This window comes from Melanotaenia boesemani, chromosome 24 (genome assembly GCF_017639745.1).
Source record: "Melanotaenia boesemani isolate fMelBoe1 chromosome 24, fMelBoe1.pri, whole genome shotgun sequence".
NCBI classification, from domain to species: domain Eukaryota; kingdom Metazoa; phylum Chordata; class Actinopteri; order Atheriniformes; family Melanotaeniidae; genus Melanotaenia; species Melanotaenia boesemani.
This window is the reverse complement of record NC_055705.1, coordinates 3645812-3662397: the sequence shown is the minus strand read 5'-3', so window position 1 is coordinate 3662397 and position 16586 is coordinate 3645812. Positions and strand designations below refer to the sequence as shown.

At 42.1% G+C, this 16586-nt stretch overlaps 1 non-coding gene across 1 annotated transcript; it reads right to left on the bottom strand.

Annotated features, from left to right (window-relative positions):
• Window positions 1-15341: 15341 nt before the first annotated feature.
• trnak-uuu lies at window positions 15342-15414 on the bottom strand. The gene has a single exon. It is a non-coding gene; the product is annotated as a tRNA-Lys (tRNA).
• Between the last annotated feature and the right edge of the window lie 1172 nt (window positions 15415-16586).

The window sequence follows — 16586 nt, the reverse complement described above, 5'->3', positions numbered from 1 at the left end:
GACCACACATCCCTCACATTGTTTTTCTGAAGCTGACTTTCCAACTTCTTCCTGTAGTCCTCCTTGCACTTCTTCATTTGTGTTTTAAGTTGTTTTTGTGTGGACTTCAATAACTCCCTGTCTCCATCCCTAAAAGCTTTCTTTTTGATGTTCAGCAGCTTTTTCAGGTCACTGGTGATCCAGGGTTTGTTATTGGGGAAGCACCTCACTGTTCTTGTTGGAACGGTGCTGTCCACACAGAAGTTAATATAATCTGTCACACACTCAGTCAAGGCATTGATGTCATCTCCATGAGGTTCACATAGGACGTTCCAGTCTGTAGCCTCGAAGCATCCTCTCAGAGCATCTTCAGCTTCATTAGACCAGGTTCTAATAGCCTTTCTAATGACTGGTTGTTGCTGAACGATGGGCTTGTAGGAGGAGGAGAGAAGAACTAGGTTATGGTCTGATCTTCCTAAAGGTGGCAGGGCAAAGGAGCTGTATGCATTTTTAATATTTGCATAAAATAAGTCCAACGTTTTGTTTTCTCTGGTGGAGCAGCTGACAAACTGTTGGAAAGTTGGTAGAGTTGCAGAGAGGGAGATGTTGTTAAAATCTCCAGAGATCGCCACAAATGCGTTTGGATGTTGTGTTTGAAGCCTGGCCACTACAGAGTTAATGACATCACAGGCTGCGTCTGGAGCGGTACCAGGTAATATATATACCGCTACCAGAATAACGCATGTGAACTCTCTGGGTAAATAATACGGGCGGAGACTCACAGCTAGCAGTTCAATGTCTCTATTGCAGATCTTCTCTTTAACAGTGACATGTTCAGGATGACACCAGCGCTGGTTTACCAGCACCGCAATTCCACCTCCCTTCAGCTTCCCGCTGAGTTGTTTATTGCGGTCTGCACGGACCGTCCTGAAGCCGTGTACAGACGCATTACAGTCTGGGATGTGTTCATGCAGCCATGTCTCGGTGAAGCACATAATACTGCACTCTCTGTATTCTTTAAGAGACCTGGTTAGCACCTGAAGTTCATCAATTTTATTAACTAGCGATCTCACGTTTCCCATAACAACCGTTGGAAGAAACGGTTTGAATCGCCACCGTTTTTCTCTCTGCCTCGCTCCTGCCCTGCATCCTCTTCTCTTTCTTTTCAACTCCGTTGGGATTTGAAGTGTTGTTTCACTGATAATCTTGAGTTTGGAGAGTTTCATCAGTTGATCCCGATGGTAAACAAGTCTCGTTGCCATGGAGACTCACAATAACAAGTCTTGCAAAAAAGAAAAAATATTCAGAAAAATCTCCCGTATAGCACAGCCTCTGACCAGCGCGAAAAATCTACCCGAACAGACACAGATTGACAGCTGATGTCTTAAAAAAGACGGCTATATTGTAAAAAATCTCAAGTTAAAAACAGAGCTACTACAATTGCTGCTGCCACCTAGCGGCGCATTCCAGAAATGTGTGGTGTGGTGAAATATGTGGTGATGCTTCAATTAGGGTGATGGAGGCATCTGTGCTGAGCCATGTCTCTATCAAAAACATACAGTCAGTGCTGTTGTCTAAAATCAGGTAATTTATAAGAAAGGACTTATTTAAAAGTGATCTGATGTTCAGTAGGGCCATATTCAGGGGACCAGAATGAGTGTCCTTAGAAACCGGGTGTGTGTTGGGTGGGCTGTTGAGTGTCTGTATTGACGTGAGGTTAGCAGGGCTTCTGTGGGACTTTTTACTGAGTATCTGTGTTCTGTTCGTAATTATGGACTGTATGGGGAGAGACACAGGTGTAGGTGGTGATGCCAGGTGGTACTGATAGGGGGCGCTGGCAGGGGATACAGTGCTTAATGGTGCAGGTAGGGTGTTGTGGTTGGTAATTAGTCAGTCATGTGTAGAGCATGTACAGCATGCTGCACGTTTGCAGCTAGCACCCTGCTTCCCAGCGGGCTTGGGTGAACTCGGTCGCCTCTGAAGAAAGAGGCCCGGTTCCAGAAGAGGTTAAAATTGTCAATAAAACCAACCTTGTGGGCACTGCAGGAAGACAAAAGCCAGGTGTGGAGGCGAAGGATTCTGCTGAAGCGCCCCATTCCACGGGCTAGTGTTGAGATTGGACCTGAAATAAAAACAGATTTTCTGCAGCTGCTGAGAAGGTTAAAAAGGTCCCTAAAATCCTTTTTTGTCAGCTCAGACTGCTGACAGGCTGTATCATTTGTTCCCACATAAACTATGACGCGTTCAGTAGAAGATGGCATAGAGTTCAGCAGCCCAGGGAGTTTGTCGAGGATGTCCAGGGCCGTGGCTCCAGGAAAACAGTGTGTGGTGGCGTTGAAAAGTTTGATGTTTCTGGTGATGGAATCTCCCAGAATTATTGTTGTTGGCGCAAACAAGGGAGGAGGAGATGTTGAGACGATGCTCTCCGGACAACCAGGTGTATGTTTTTGTACAGATACGGCCTTCCCCGTTTCACCCAAGCAGAGCGCACAGCCAGAGCTGGCTGGGTTCACAGGAGAGAGGTGATCAGTGGTGGGCAGAGGGCCAGTGCCGGCCCCGGGAGTGCCATCTGAGTCAGCTGGCAAAAGTTTGCTGCGGGACAGAGCGGCCATGTTGCACGACTCTAGATGTCCCTCCTGCTTAAAGCCAGAGATAGGGACGTCCATCCCCAGTCTGGGCGTAAAGTGAATCGAGCCAGGCCGAACAACCACGGACCGACGTTGGCTTTTACGTTCCATAGGAGAAGCGGGTCTCATTACTGCCTTTGTGGAAGACGGAGGGGAAGCCAGGTAGCCATCACGCTTTGAAGAGGAGCCAGACAAGCTGCGATCAGGGAGAGGAGGGAAGTCTTCCTCGCTCAGGATGGAAAACTTATTTGAAGCTTGAATGGCTGACGGAGATGCCGGGCATCGCCTGATTTTGCTGCTGTGTTTCCCCTTAGTGACCGAATTCCACATCTCCTGGTTAGGAGTGGAGGCAGCCATTGAGTTAGATTTGCCCTCTTCAATCTTTTTGACTTCATGCAAAAATACAAAGACATCATTTGAATATTGTTCCCACACTGCAAAATGATCATCACTGATGGTGAGTAGCTCTGGAGGGGAGGAGTTTCTGTGAAATAACAATCCTAATGCTATCACCACTGCGGTGGAAAGCCTCTGATAGAAGAGTGGCCAATCTTCTTTTAAGACCACGTTCCTTTCCATTGACATCAGTGCTTTCTGCCTTGGAACAGAATGGAAAGACATGTATGGATTCTTGCTCCAAAAATGAAGTATGGTCTATTTTGTTGCCAAGATTTCACATGACAAATTGTGGATACCCACCTGAAAATGGAGGTTCCAAGATAGATTGGCAAAAGGTTTTCAAAGCGGCCCATTCAGTTCAGGTGGTCCATCTCGTCCGCAAACCAAGGTTGCCAAAGTTATGATGGGGGTTAAACTAAGGTGGTACTGAAGTTGAGCTTCCAGCAACAGACCCAAGAAAACTAGGACGTGATCAGAAAATGCGTTCTATCGACCATTGCCTCGAATTTGCAGCCACCGTAAAATCAGCAGAATACATGAAGCAAGCAAGGCCTTTGCCCTGTTCAATCTTTTTGACTTTGAGAAAAACTCTAAAGACATCATTAAAACACTTCTCCCACCTATAAGGTGAGACGACAAACCTTAATGCTATCGCTGCTATGATGGAAAGCTTCCCACAGAGCGGCCAACTTTCTTTTCCCGTGAAATCTGCGCGTTGTCCTTTGGAACAGAATGGAAATTGATGTGTAGATTCCTGCTAGAAAACTTAAGGCTCCTCTGTGCTTACAGACAGAGATTGTAAATGGATGATAAGGTATACAACAGTGACACCACAGATTCAGAGTCACTGTGACCATTGCAGGTGGTCTTGTGCATTTGCTGAACCCCAGGATCGAACCAGGGACTTTCAGATCTTCAGTCTGACGCTCTCCCAGCAGAGATACTTCGGCTTGCAGCAGCTTTTCCAGCATTCCAAAAAGAAAAATTGTAATTGGCCAGAGGGTGTCAAACATGGTGGCATGACAGCACGGTCTTGCCATGCAGCATTGAGCAATCTCCAGATAACAACATCTAGACATATAGATGTTGGAACTGAAGTGAAACATGTGCAGTTTGATGCAGACATGATAAAGAAAAATATACAATAAATATTTTCCACTGATTTGTGTTAAAAATGCATTTTCAGTATGACTCTAACACGTTTTTGACAGTTTATTAAGTAAAAATTGCCAAATTTGAGTATTTCCCGATCAAATTCAGTGCAGAAACCCCGGTGCGGGCACGAGCGAGCTGTGCCTCAGCTTTGACTGTGCCATCCAATACGAACTAGGTTGTGTGACACATGCCGTTTTCTGTTCCTCAGCATATCGCCAATATGAACTTTACAGAAATATTTGTTATACACCATGACTCTCTACAGTCTGTGTAATGTATTTAATGTATTTGTGAGAAAAATATTCCCGTTTATCGTACAACAAAGTGCAGAGGAAAGTCAGTAGGTGAGGGAAACAGTACTCTGCCTTACCTCAAGGGGTGCACTGCCAACTTAGCGACCTTTTTTTTTTGTTTGTTTTTTTAAAGCGACTAGCGACAAATCTAGCGACTTTTTCAGTATTGGAGACTTTTATAGACTGACGTATGTGAAAGTAGTTTATTCTTCTCAATGATGAGTGGGTGCTGCTGCTCAGGCCCCTCCCCTGTCCAAAAGCAATCAGAAGAGGCTTCTGGCAGCAGCAAAGCTGCATTCAGAGCAGGAGGTGGTCACCTGTTTCATGATAAAAATTAAACGTTCAAAGCTGGTGCAGGATGATCTTGCGCTGGCTTACAGTCATATATTAATGTCTATTAATGAAGCGTGTGGAGGAAAACAAGTGTTATGAAATGTTGCAGCCTCCTAATTAGAAAATAACCCACACTTAATAAAATTAAACTAGAATAAAACAAAATATTAACCAAATAATTTGTTTTATTTTTATTAGTTTTGGCTTTTAAAAATTTTTTAGCTCTTCTTTTCTCTTCTATTATTCTATTCTACAGTCATTTAGCAAACGCTTTTATCCAAAGTGACTTACATTTGAGAGTAAGAACAACACAAGCATGAATTCAAACAAGATGGGACGTCATAATTAAGTGATAGTCAGACTGCTTTGAGTCCAGTTGGAGCCAGGTGCTGTCATGTAGTGCTAGAGGCAGTGCATATAATAATTTAAAAATATTAAAAAAAGTAATTTTGTTTAAATACAAGATCACGATTTCATCACACAATATCAACTTGGGCATAAGTCCACACAGTTTCTTCAGTACTTGGTTGAGCCAAAGAGCTTGACAAATTTTTCTAACTCATTCTGTTGCGTAAAATAGTTAAGCTAAGTGTGGAAATGCTCCTTAAACAACTGGTTCTTTAGCTTGCTCTCAAAAGGATAAAAGGATAAGGACTCTGCAGATCGGACGGAGTTTGGTAGATCGTTCCACCATCGGGGAACAACAGAGGAGAAGAGTCTAGCTACTGATGTGGCGCCACCTTGTGGTGGGAGCACTAGGCGTCTTTCACTGGCAGAGCATAACTGTGGAGAGGGAGTGTAGCTCTGGATTAAGGAGTGGAGGTAGACCGGAGCCATTTGGGTTATTGTTTTATAAGCCAGAAACAGAGCTTTGAATCAACTGAATCTGAACTGAACTGAATGCAACTGGAAGCCAGTGAAGAGCAATTAGCAGCGGAGTGACATGAGCTCTTTTGGGCTGGTTGAAGACCAGACGTGCTTCTGCGTTCTGGATCATCTACAGAGGTTTAACTGAGCATGCAGGCAGGCCAGCCAGTAAGGAGTTGCAGTAGTCAATGCATGAAATGACCAGAGCCTGGACCAGGAGCCGGGTCGTGTGTTCAGTCAGGTAGGGTCTGATTCTCCTGATGTTGTAGAGAGCAAATCGGCAAGACCGGGAAACCGAGGCAACATGGTCCTTAAAGGTCAGCAGGTTGTCTATCATGACACCAAGATTACTGGTAGGAAACTTAGGCACAAGTGTGATTGAGTCAAGCTGCACGCTTATCTGTGGCGGTAAGGAAGGATTGGCTGGAAAGACAATAAGCTCAGTCTTGGACATATTTAGCCGAAAGTGGCAATCCATCATCCATACGGAGATATCAGCAACATGCTGATATTCGCATTGAGACGTTGTGTCGTCAGGTGTGAAAGAAAGGAAAAGCTGAGTGTCATCTGCATAGCAGTGGTAGGAGAAGCCATGAGAGCTAATGATGCACTGAGTGAGGAGGTGTATAATGAAAAGAGAAGAGGGACAAGCACCGAGCCCTGAGGCACCCCTGTTGTCAGCCAGCTTCAGCAGCGGGTAACCCGAGCTTGCTTGAAGGCAGAAGGAAAGACACCGGATTTAAGAGAGGAGTTGATAATATGGGTTTTTGCAGTTTTGACTGTAGGTAAAATGCTCTGCAGGATGTCAGAGGGAACAGGATCAAGAGGACAGGTTGTGGGTTTTGAGCTGACTAGAAGTTTAGAGACTTCATGCACAAGAATATTCTGACCACACATTAAATACTAGTTGCATTGAAAAGTCCAGCCAACTAACATCAAATGTGTTGAAACAAATTCTGCTAACAAGTGAATTTCTCCACTGTGAGATAATAAAGTCTAATCTAATCTAATCTAATCTAATCTAAACAGACCAGAGGTCTGTACTACGAAGCTGGATTTTCTCTTATGATGGTAACTTCAGGGTTAACTCGGGGTTTTCTGTACTACGACGCTGGTTCACTTCTTACCAAGCTGTATCACCGCAGCAACAAACTGTCATGGTTCCTGGGTTTATGTTCCTTGGTTTGTGTTAGGTTTTTATCATGGTTTGGGTTTCTGGTTTTGTCATGTTTAGTTCAGTTTGTAGTTTCCTCTCATGTGCTCTGTTTTCTTTTCCTGGCTCGTTAGATCACCTGGTCTGATTCTCATTCTCTTCACCTGTTCCTCATTACTCATTATGTATATATGCCCCTTGGTTTTCAGTTGTCTTTGTCAGATTATTATGTGGTTCATCCCCTGTAACGTGTGTTTTCCTGTTCCTGAGTTTTGGGAGAATAAACCCTTTTGCCCGCACCAATTATGCCTCCTGCCTGATCTGCCTGCATCATGGGTCCTCACCTCCTCTGCTCACAAGTGACACAGACGCTGAACGGCTAACCTGCTCCAGAGAGGTTATGTTCTGGATAAGAGATCATCGAGTATAAAAGCTCCTCCTCCTGACCAATCAGATCTCATGAAAAATGGCCTGCCCATTTTTAGAGGATCCTGTTGATGTTGGTGCACGGATAGTTAGGGGAGAGCTTAGGAGAGAAGGAGTCTTTAGAGACAGATCCAACCCGTTGGACTTTCCTGATGACAAACTGTACCAAAGGTACAGATTTTCAACAAATGGGCTGAGATACATGTCAGCTGTTGGAGCCGATGGTAGCAAACGTGACCCATCGTAGTCGGGTGCTTACTGCCCTGCAGACAGCATGCATCACACTGAGGTTTTTTTCCACAGGTAGGCTGATCAATCTGTCAAATTAATCCATATATGGACTAAAATCACAAGTTGTTAGTGGGTTTCAGAAAATGGAAATCTTATGGATGGATGGATGGATGGATGGATGGATGGATGGATGGATGGATGGATGGATGGATGGATGGATGGATGGATGAATTTGTGATCTTACGATCTGATCGGTGTACTTCCAGGCAGTTCATTCTTTCCTTCCAAGTAAAAATAAAAGAACAGAAACACTGCTTGTTTTTCCTATGTTTCCTTTCCTAAACAAAACAAGAAATAAGATAACAGTTCATTATCTAATGTCTGTATTGTGCTTAGAACGATAATAGAAAAAACTGACAAGCATCACAATTTTATATGTTTCTCCATCTAAGACAAGTTACATGACCCAGAAATGATTTCTGGTCTGTAAATGCGTTCTTCACCACTCGTCCAAACCTGTGTTGACCTCATTTGTCATACATGCATATAACATGTTTAAAACTTGTCTCATATTTTTAAAACTAAATCAAGTCGAACAACTTGTGATCCTTTCTTTTCAATTTTCGTTCTGAGGACATTGGAAAACAGATAACCGTCTTTTGGTTAGGTTTAGGAGAAGGAGGAAAACAAGCGTTTTATTTTGTGTGTTTTTTAATTTTATGTTTCTAAAGGAAATAAATGAACTACCTGAAAGTAAACCAACCCTTATGGAAGTTGGATTATAGTTATACCTAAAAAAAGATGATTTTTCTCTACAGTAGGGAGGATGATGAAGTTGGTTACTTACATTGTAGTTAAAAACAGGCTGATTCTCAACTTTCTGCTGATGCAGGAAAATGTTTTTCCTTCCTAGAAAATCCATGAGTGTCGCTGTTTTCCAAAATCGTTGGTGAAAAAGCTCTGAAACAAAGCAAGTGCCTTCCCTTGGTCTGGTGTCTGACTGAAATGGAACTCTGTACTATAGAACACACCGTCACATGCTCTTAGAATGTTCCGTTGCCATAGAGAATTATGATGTCATTTAAACATGCAAATTAGATCATTCCTTTGATATTTAAAAAAATGCTATTTAAATTAACACAGAATTAAATGTAACACCAAGTGCTTTACAGAGTTCAAATTTAAGAATAATGTAAAATATGACTGATGACATCATTAACTATAATCTTAGTAATAATTATAAAATAAAGATGCAAACCCATGAGCCAAATACACGGAACTCTTATTTTGAAGGAGACAAACTTGACAAAGACAGTGTTGATGTAGGAGACAGATTGTTTATAGGGAAGCTTCCTTTTATCCCTCGCAGCAAATGAGAACATTTTTAATTATTTTTGGGTCATTTACGGATAAGACTTTTGAATAGGCCAATTTTAAAATACTAAAAATAAAGATATATTTGGCCATTGTTAAAACATTAGTAATATAGCGTACATATTCATTATTACAAAAAACCCAAATAAAGAGATTTTTGTGTTTTTATACTTGAATTATTAGGACACAGCCTTATAAAAAGTAAATTTGGTGTGACCATGATTTATCTGAACATCAATATATTTCTTTAACGTTGCTAATAGTTTAACAAGTATTGCTAATTAAATTGACAGTTTGAGAAGGACAGGCATGTGTGCCTTTAAACTTTTGGAAAACTATGATTCTATAAATTTTGTCTATATTGACACTATCTCCCTCGTAATGCAGTTACAATGCCCAATTTTTATCTAAAACCCTTAATACTGTTTTTAAATGTGTACAGATAGTATCTACTTAACTATAGTATACCATTGATTAATATTTGAGCCAAAATGGATGGATATTGTGTTTTGAATGTAGTACAGTTATTTTCATTTGTTGGTTACTCCAAATGACAGATGGTCGCCCCAAATGATGAGAAAACCGCAGGTAGTTAGGTCTATTTAAAATGTACACAATACAGTTTAGACAGAAGAAAACTGAACAAACATTTTATTTAAACAACATTTAAACTATTTAACATTCGAATATCACAAACGATAAAAAAAACCTTAAAAATGATTTAAAGTGCAACACATTACATTCTTCAGGAGCTCACATTGGACAGGGATGAACAATTTTAGTAAAAAAAAATAAACAGTTGTATAGATGGAATAAAATCAGAACAATTTTCAAAGTAAACAAACACCATCAACATAGCTGCATGGATTAAATCAATGCTAAAAGGTAGATTTTTCTTTTACTTTTTCCTAAAGAGCGACAGAGTGCAAACATCTGGCCCTGTGTCCTCCTTCCTCTCCTCTCCTACAGTTATATTAGTTTACTGTATATCACCTACATTTCTTTAACCCAGGTATTTCTAAACTTTACCCAATCTTGGCAAGTGAGCTTCGAGAAGCGTGAGGTTGCTGGCTCAGGCTCTGAGATTACAGCATGCACATCTTTCCTGTAGTAGAAAATGACGTCTACAGTTTGAGGCCACATGAACAGGTTCTTGTCACCAGACTGCCTCATGCAGCTGACCTGCACTTCCTCTCCCACAACCTTGAGCACCTGGCCTACAAAAGGAGGTTCATCGTAAGTGACAATAACAAACTTGTCACACAGATCTACAACACTTTCTTGTTCCCTAGGTGGCTCAGGAGGAGAGCTTGGGGGATCCTCAGTGTGGTGCATGGTGTTCCTCACCTCTACTGTTACTGGCTTGTAACAAGGACATGGACTCCTCTCTAAGCGCCTGCAGAAGCATGACACCTCCCTGTGAGTGATTTGTGCAGGCTGTGAAGACAAAACCTGGTGTATTTTAAATGTCCCCTTCACAGCCTCCAAGCTGTCAGGAACAAGCTCGTCACACTTTTCCATGCTCTCTCTGCTGACCCAATAGTGAGTGATGCTTGAGCCTAATCTATTGTTCAGCATCTCATACAGATCCTGTGGCGTCTGAAGCTCACCTCCTCTTTGAACGTAGAGATCCGCTTCTCTCTTTATTGCCCCACCAATCTGCTGCAGAGCTTGTTGACCAGCAGGTGCACATTTTCGTGTTCCATGCATGCACATGTGTCCCGATCTTTGGTCTTTGGCTCGGTAACATAGAAGGGGCGTCTTCTGGCAAACTGCCTGTAAGATAGGCGGAGACTCTTTTCCATCTCACCGTTGTAAAGCACATGAAGCTCTGTGAGTGGTTTTGTGAGAATTCTTCGTTGTTCTTTCATGTTGTTTTTTGTGATGGTGTCCTTGGAATTGCGGTGCTGGTAAACCAGCGCTGGTGTCATCCTGAACATGTCACTGTTAAAGAGAAGATCTGCAATAGAGACATTGAACTGCTAGCTGTGAGTCTCCGCCCGTATTATTTACCCAGAGAGTTCACATGCGTTATTCTGGTAGCGGTATATATATTACCTGGTACCGCTCCAGACGCAGCCTGTGATGTCATTAACTCTGTAGTGGCCAGGCTTCAAACACAACATCCAAACGCATTTGTGGCAATCTCTGGAGATTTTAACAACATCTCCCTCTCTGCAACTCTACCAACTTTCCAACAGTTTGTCAGCTGCTCCACCAGAGAAAACAAAATGTTGGACTTATTTTATGCAAATATTAAAAATGCATACACCTCCTTTGCCCTGCCACCTTTAGCAAGATCAGACCATAACCTAGTTCTTCTCTCCTCCTCCTACAAGCCCATCGTTCAGCAACAACCAGTCATTAGAAAGGCTATTAGAACCTGGTCTAATGAAGCTGAAGATGCTCTGAGAGGATGCTTCGAGGCTACAGACTGGAACGTCCTATGTGAACCTCATGGAGATGACATCAATGCCTTGACTGAGTGTGTGACAGATTATATTAACTTCTGTGTGGACAGCACCGTTCCAACAAGAACAGTGAGGTGCTTCCCCAATAACAAACCCTGGATCACCAGTGACCTGAAAAAGCTGCTGAACATCAAAAAGAAAGCTTTTAGGGATGGAGACAGGGAGTTATTGAAGTCCACACAAAAACAACTTAAAACACAAATGAAGAAGTGCAAGGAGGACTACAGGAAGAAGTTGGAAAGTAAGCTTCAGAAAAACAATGTGAGGGATGTGTGGTCAGGAATGAAGAAGATCACTGGCTTCGGGATAAAGGAGGATCAGACTGATGGAGGTCTGGACAGAGCGAATGAACTGAACATGTTCTTCAATAGGTTTAGCTCACCTCCTGCTTCAACCCCAACTAGCCACACACCCTCCATGAGCCCACAGTTTTCCTGTCACACCTCCACTCTGTCACCCTGCAGCTCAGTCAAGGACCTGGACACAACCTCATCTCCCTCCACATCAGGACTTCCTGAAACCTCCTCTGCCTCCACCTCCACTCTGTCTGTCTCCTGTAACCAAGTCATGCAACAACTGGTGAAACTGAACCAGAACAAGGCTGCAGGTCCAGATGGTGTCAGTCCCAGAGTTCTCAAGACCTGCTCAAAACAGCTATGTCCGATTCTCCAGCACCTGTTCAACACCAGCCTGAGCCAGAGAAGAATCCCGGTGCTGTGGAAAACATCCTGCCTTGTTCCAGTGCCTAAAAAACCACAACCAGCTGAACCAAAAGACTACAGACCAGTCGCCCTGACATCTCACGTCATGAAAGTCCTGGAGAGACTCTTACTGGCTCACCTCAGCAAGCAGGTGAACACCTTTCAGGACCCATTACAGTTTGCATACCGTAATGGGCTTGGGGTTGAAGATGCCATCATATACCTGCTTCAGAGAGCCCACTCTCATCTGGACCAGTCAGGCAGCACTTTGAGGGTCATGTTCTTTGATTTCTCAAGTGCTTTTAATACGATTCAGCCTGCTCTGCTGTGTGAGAAGCTGCAGAAATTCCAGGTGGATCCCTCCACAACCACCTGGATTTACGACTACCTCACAAACAGACCATAGTTTGTGAGACTGAAAGGTTGTGTGTCTGAGATGGTGGTCAGTTGCACTGGAACACCACAAGGGACTGTACTTTCACCATTTCTATTCACGCTGTACACCTCAGACTTCCAGTACAACTCTGAGTTCTGTCATCTGCAGAAATACTCTGATGACTCAGCAGTTGTTGGGTGTATCAGTGATGGACAAGAAGCAGAGTACAGAGAACTGGTCGGTCAGTTTGTGAAATGGTGCGGTGACAATCATCTCATCTTGAATACCAAGAAAACAAAGGAGATGATTGTTGACTTCAGGAGGAACAAGAACACACATAGAAGTGTTTCCATCATGGGAGAGGAGGTGGAGGTGGTGGAGGAATACAAGTACCTTGGAGTTCAGCTGGACAACAGACTTGAGTGGAAAAGCAACACTGAGTACATTTACAAGAAAGGTCAGAGCAGACTCTACTTCTTAAGGAAGCTGAGATCTTTTAACGTCTGCACCAAAATGTTGCAAATGTTCTACAGGTCTGTTGTTGAAAGTGCAATCAGCTTTGCAGCAATCTGCTGGGGCAGCGGCATCAGAACCAGAGACTTGAAAAGAATTAAGAAACTGATCAAGAAAGCTGGTTCTGTGCTTGGAGTAACTCTGGAGCCGCTGGAGTTGATCATCAAAAAAAGAATTCTGTACAAGCTGACGAAGATAATGGAAGATCCTTCACACCCTCTACACAACGCCGTGACGAAACAACAGAGTGTGTTCAGTGGGAGGCTTGTTCAAGTCCGATGCAAGACAGAGAGATACAGAAGATCCTTCCTTCCAGCAGCTATCAGGCTGAAGAACAAAGCCCTTAATTAATTAATGTGATTGTTTAAAAAAAAAAAAAAAAAAAAAAGAAAAATAACTACTACTACAATATTGAATTTCCCTTTGGGATTAATAAAGTACTTTTCATTCATTTCATTCATTCATTCTTTCCTGGTAAAAGTCGACTGTTTTCATCTCTAGTCAGGAAACCAACAACAGCTACCTTTCTCTCGATTGCCAGTTTCTTCCCCTCTTTTGGCTTGAGCCTTTCACTCAGACCTAACCTTCCTTTTGCTCTCATCTCACTTTTTCTGGCCCTTTCCTTTTCTTTTCTTATCTCTGCTAGTTGTTTCTTCAGATGTATGTTCTGCTTTCTGAATTTACGCTTCTCAGCTTGCAGTCTTTTACAACGTTTCTCTGCTGTATTCTCTCTTTTCTCTCTGTGGTGTGGTGGGGGATACTGGTGGATTAAAATCCTCATTTAGACGTAGACAATCCACCACAGCCTGCCCTGGCCTCTCCTGCTGCTCTTCCACTACTTCTACACCTGCTGGATGTGGCAGAGTGTTCTCCATGGATGGTGGTGTCAGGTCCAGCATCGCCTTTTCCATCTTTTTCCTCTCCCTGTATCCCCTGGATGCAGCCTTCCACTTGTTTCTCAGTTTTTTTCTCCCTCTCTAACAACTCGTCTGGCTTCACATATAAAATCTTGCCCTCTTGCTTTCTTCTCTGGTAACTGGAACAACATAGAGCTGTCCATCATGACAAGACAAACATTTTACGCCTGTGCTGTTCTCCCCTAATATCTCCCCTGGTGGACTACTCTTTTAAGTTCAAAATATTGCAGAAAATATTATTCCTAATCCTACTAAAATAACTGCATGTTACCTAGAGTTTTTTTTAACCTCTCTTTTCCTAGCAAGATATTCTGCTCTTGCTGCAGGTCTGAGTTGATCCGCTGCCTATAGCGAGCCGTCTTTTCTTTACATGTTTATGATGCATCTAGAAAATAGGTTAAACTAGTTAAACGTGATTAATAATTCCTAAATGGAATGTCATGCAGTTTTTACTTTTCTCTCATAAGATTGTACAATAATCAAAAATAAATGTTTATTCCTAAATAGGAATGGAAAATGACTAAATTCTGAAAAATATATATTAAAGTACACAAAGAGTTATGCTTAAACAATGCACTTTATATGAATTAATCATGTATAAAATATAAATTTACAGAAACTAAAATAAAGGAAAAGTATTTATCATGTACACTCAGCTCAGCAGTGGTCGCCCCACATGATACTCGGTCACCCCAGAAGATGTTTTCAAATTCATTCAAATATTACAGGCTAACAGTTAGCTACAGAAACCAAGCTAGGTACATTTTAAGACATGTCACTATCAAATTTAGCATCAAAATATGAATTTGTAGATAATATTTATTATTTACAGTTTAAGGACGGTCGCCCCACATGATATCCAAAAGTGGCTAGTACATTACAGTAGTAAAACAAAGATTTATTTGCCAGTATGAGAAGAACTTACTAACCTCCCAGATGTTTTGCTGGGTCCCTCAAATGTGTCTGGCTGATGCAAGATCCTGTCCTTGAAGTGTTTTCAAAATAAAAGTTCAAAATTGTGTTTTTCTTGACGGTCACCCCGGATGATATTTCAGAAAATAAACATGTCCGGACAAAATTCATTTATATATTTTGATGGAAATGTATATCCAAATACTTTATAATTTTATCAATGAAAGCAAAACATGTTAGAAGTTATGCCAAATAGGGCAAGGGATATATTTAAATTGATTTAAATTGATTTTAAACCAGATGTCCAAATAGCAGTGAAGGCTGGACGGTCGCCCCACATGATGTTTTGACACTTCAGAAGCAGAAAAATGACCAATAACTAAAAGGTTTGGAGACGTTAAAGTGGGTCTATATATAGGGAAGGTAGGAGACACACAGAGTATCTTTTTATGTATTTTGAGGGTTTTTTTGCTGGAAAAACTCAGTTGGACAGAAAAAGTAGGCGTCATGTCATAGACCCTTTTAAGGAGAAATGCCATCTCTTCAGCCTTTAAGGGACAAGGACAGAGGGAACACTGAGGCTGAGAAATGAAGTGAGAAAGATCATTTCTACACACCTGAACAGGGACTTGAACCCTGGACCCTCAGATTAAAAGTCTGATGCTCTGCCATCTGAGCTACCCAGGTCCTTGTGGTATGATTTCGGTGAGTAAAATTTCCCACTCACCTTTACTTTTTGTACCTTTGTGTTTGTCTTTGTGATCAAGGAGCTGGAGAAGAGGGGTCCTTTATCTTTTACAAGGTGACACTTAAAGTTCGAAAGATCCAGTTTATCAGAAAAGCCGCAAAATGTCGCAAAAGTTGTGATGGGGCTTCAATTAAGGTGGTACTGAAGTTGAGCTAGACCCAAGAAAACGAGGAAGACACCAAGAGATGGGTTCTACTGACCGTTTGCTCCAATTTGCTGTCACTGCGAAATCACCAGAATACATGAAACGAGCAAGACCTTTGTCCTGTTCAACCTTTTTGACTTCATGCAAAAAAAAAAAACAAAGACATCATTTGAATATTGTTCCCACACTGCAAAATGATCATCACTGATGGTGAGTAGCTCTGGAGGTGAGGAGTCTCTGTGAAATAACAATCCTAATGCTATCACCACTGCGGTGGAAAGCCTCTGACAGAAGAGTGGCCAATCTTCTTTTAAGACCACGTTCCTTTCCATTGACATCAGTGCTTTCTGCCTTGGAACAGAATGGAAAGACATGTATGGATTCTTGCTCCAAAAATGAAGTATGGTCTATTTTGTTGCCAAGCATTCACACAACAAATTGTGTTTAACCACCTGAAAATGGAGGTTCCAAGATAGATTGGCAAAAGGTTTTCAAAGCGGCCCAAACAGTTCTGGTGGTCGATCTCATCCACAAACCAGGGTTGCCAAAGTTAGCAGGTTCTAACCGCTTTTCAGAGGGAGGAAACGTGGAGCTGTGGACCACTGATGCTACATGTTGGAAAGTGGTTTCATCTGTCTGCTGGGTTTAAGACAGAGGTGGTCCTGGCTAGTTTTGTGCCCTGGGCGAACCACCTGACAGATTTTGTGTTGATGTTCAAACAACAGGAGTTCCCTTCGTTCTAAAGACGACTGCATCCTGTTCTGTTATGTACAGCATTAAATACGGTTATGAAATAAGAAAATGCTACAATAAATATCTGTATGAGTTCAGCTTGGAGTGAAATGTGTCCTGAGATCAGCTCACATCAGTTCAACAGGCCTAGATTCAGTCGGTAAGGCTGTTGTCATTAAATACTCAGTAAAGCAGCCATTGTAGGGTTTTTAAAAATACAATAATGGATGAAAA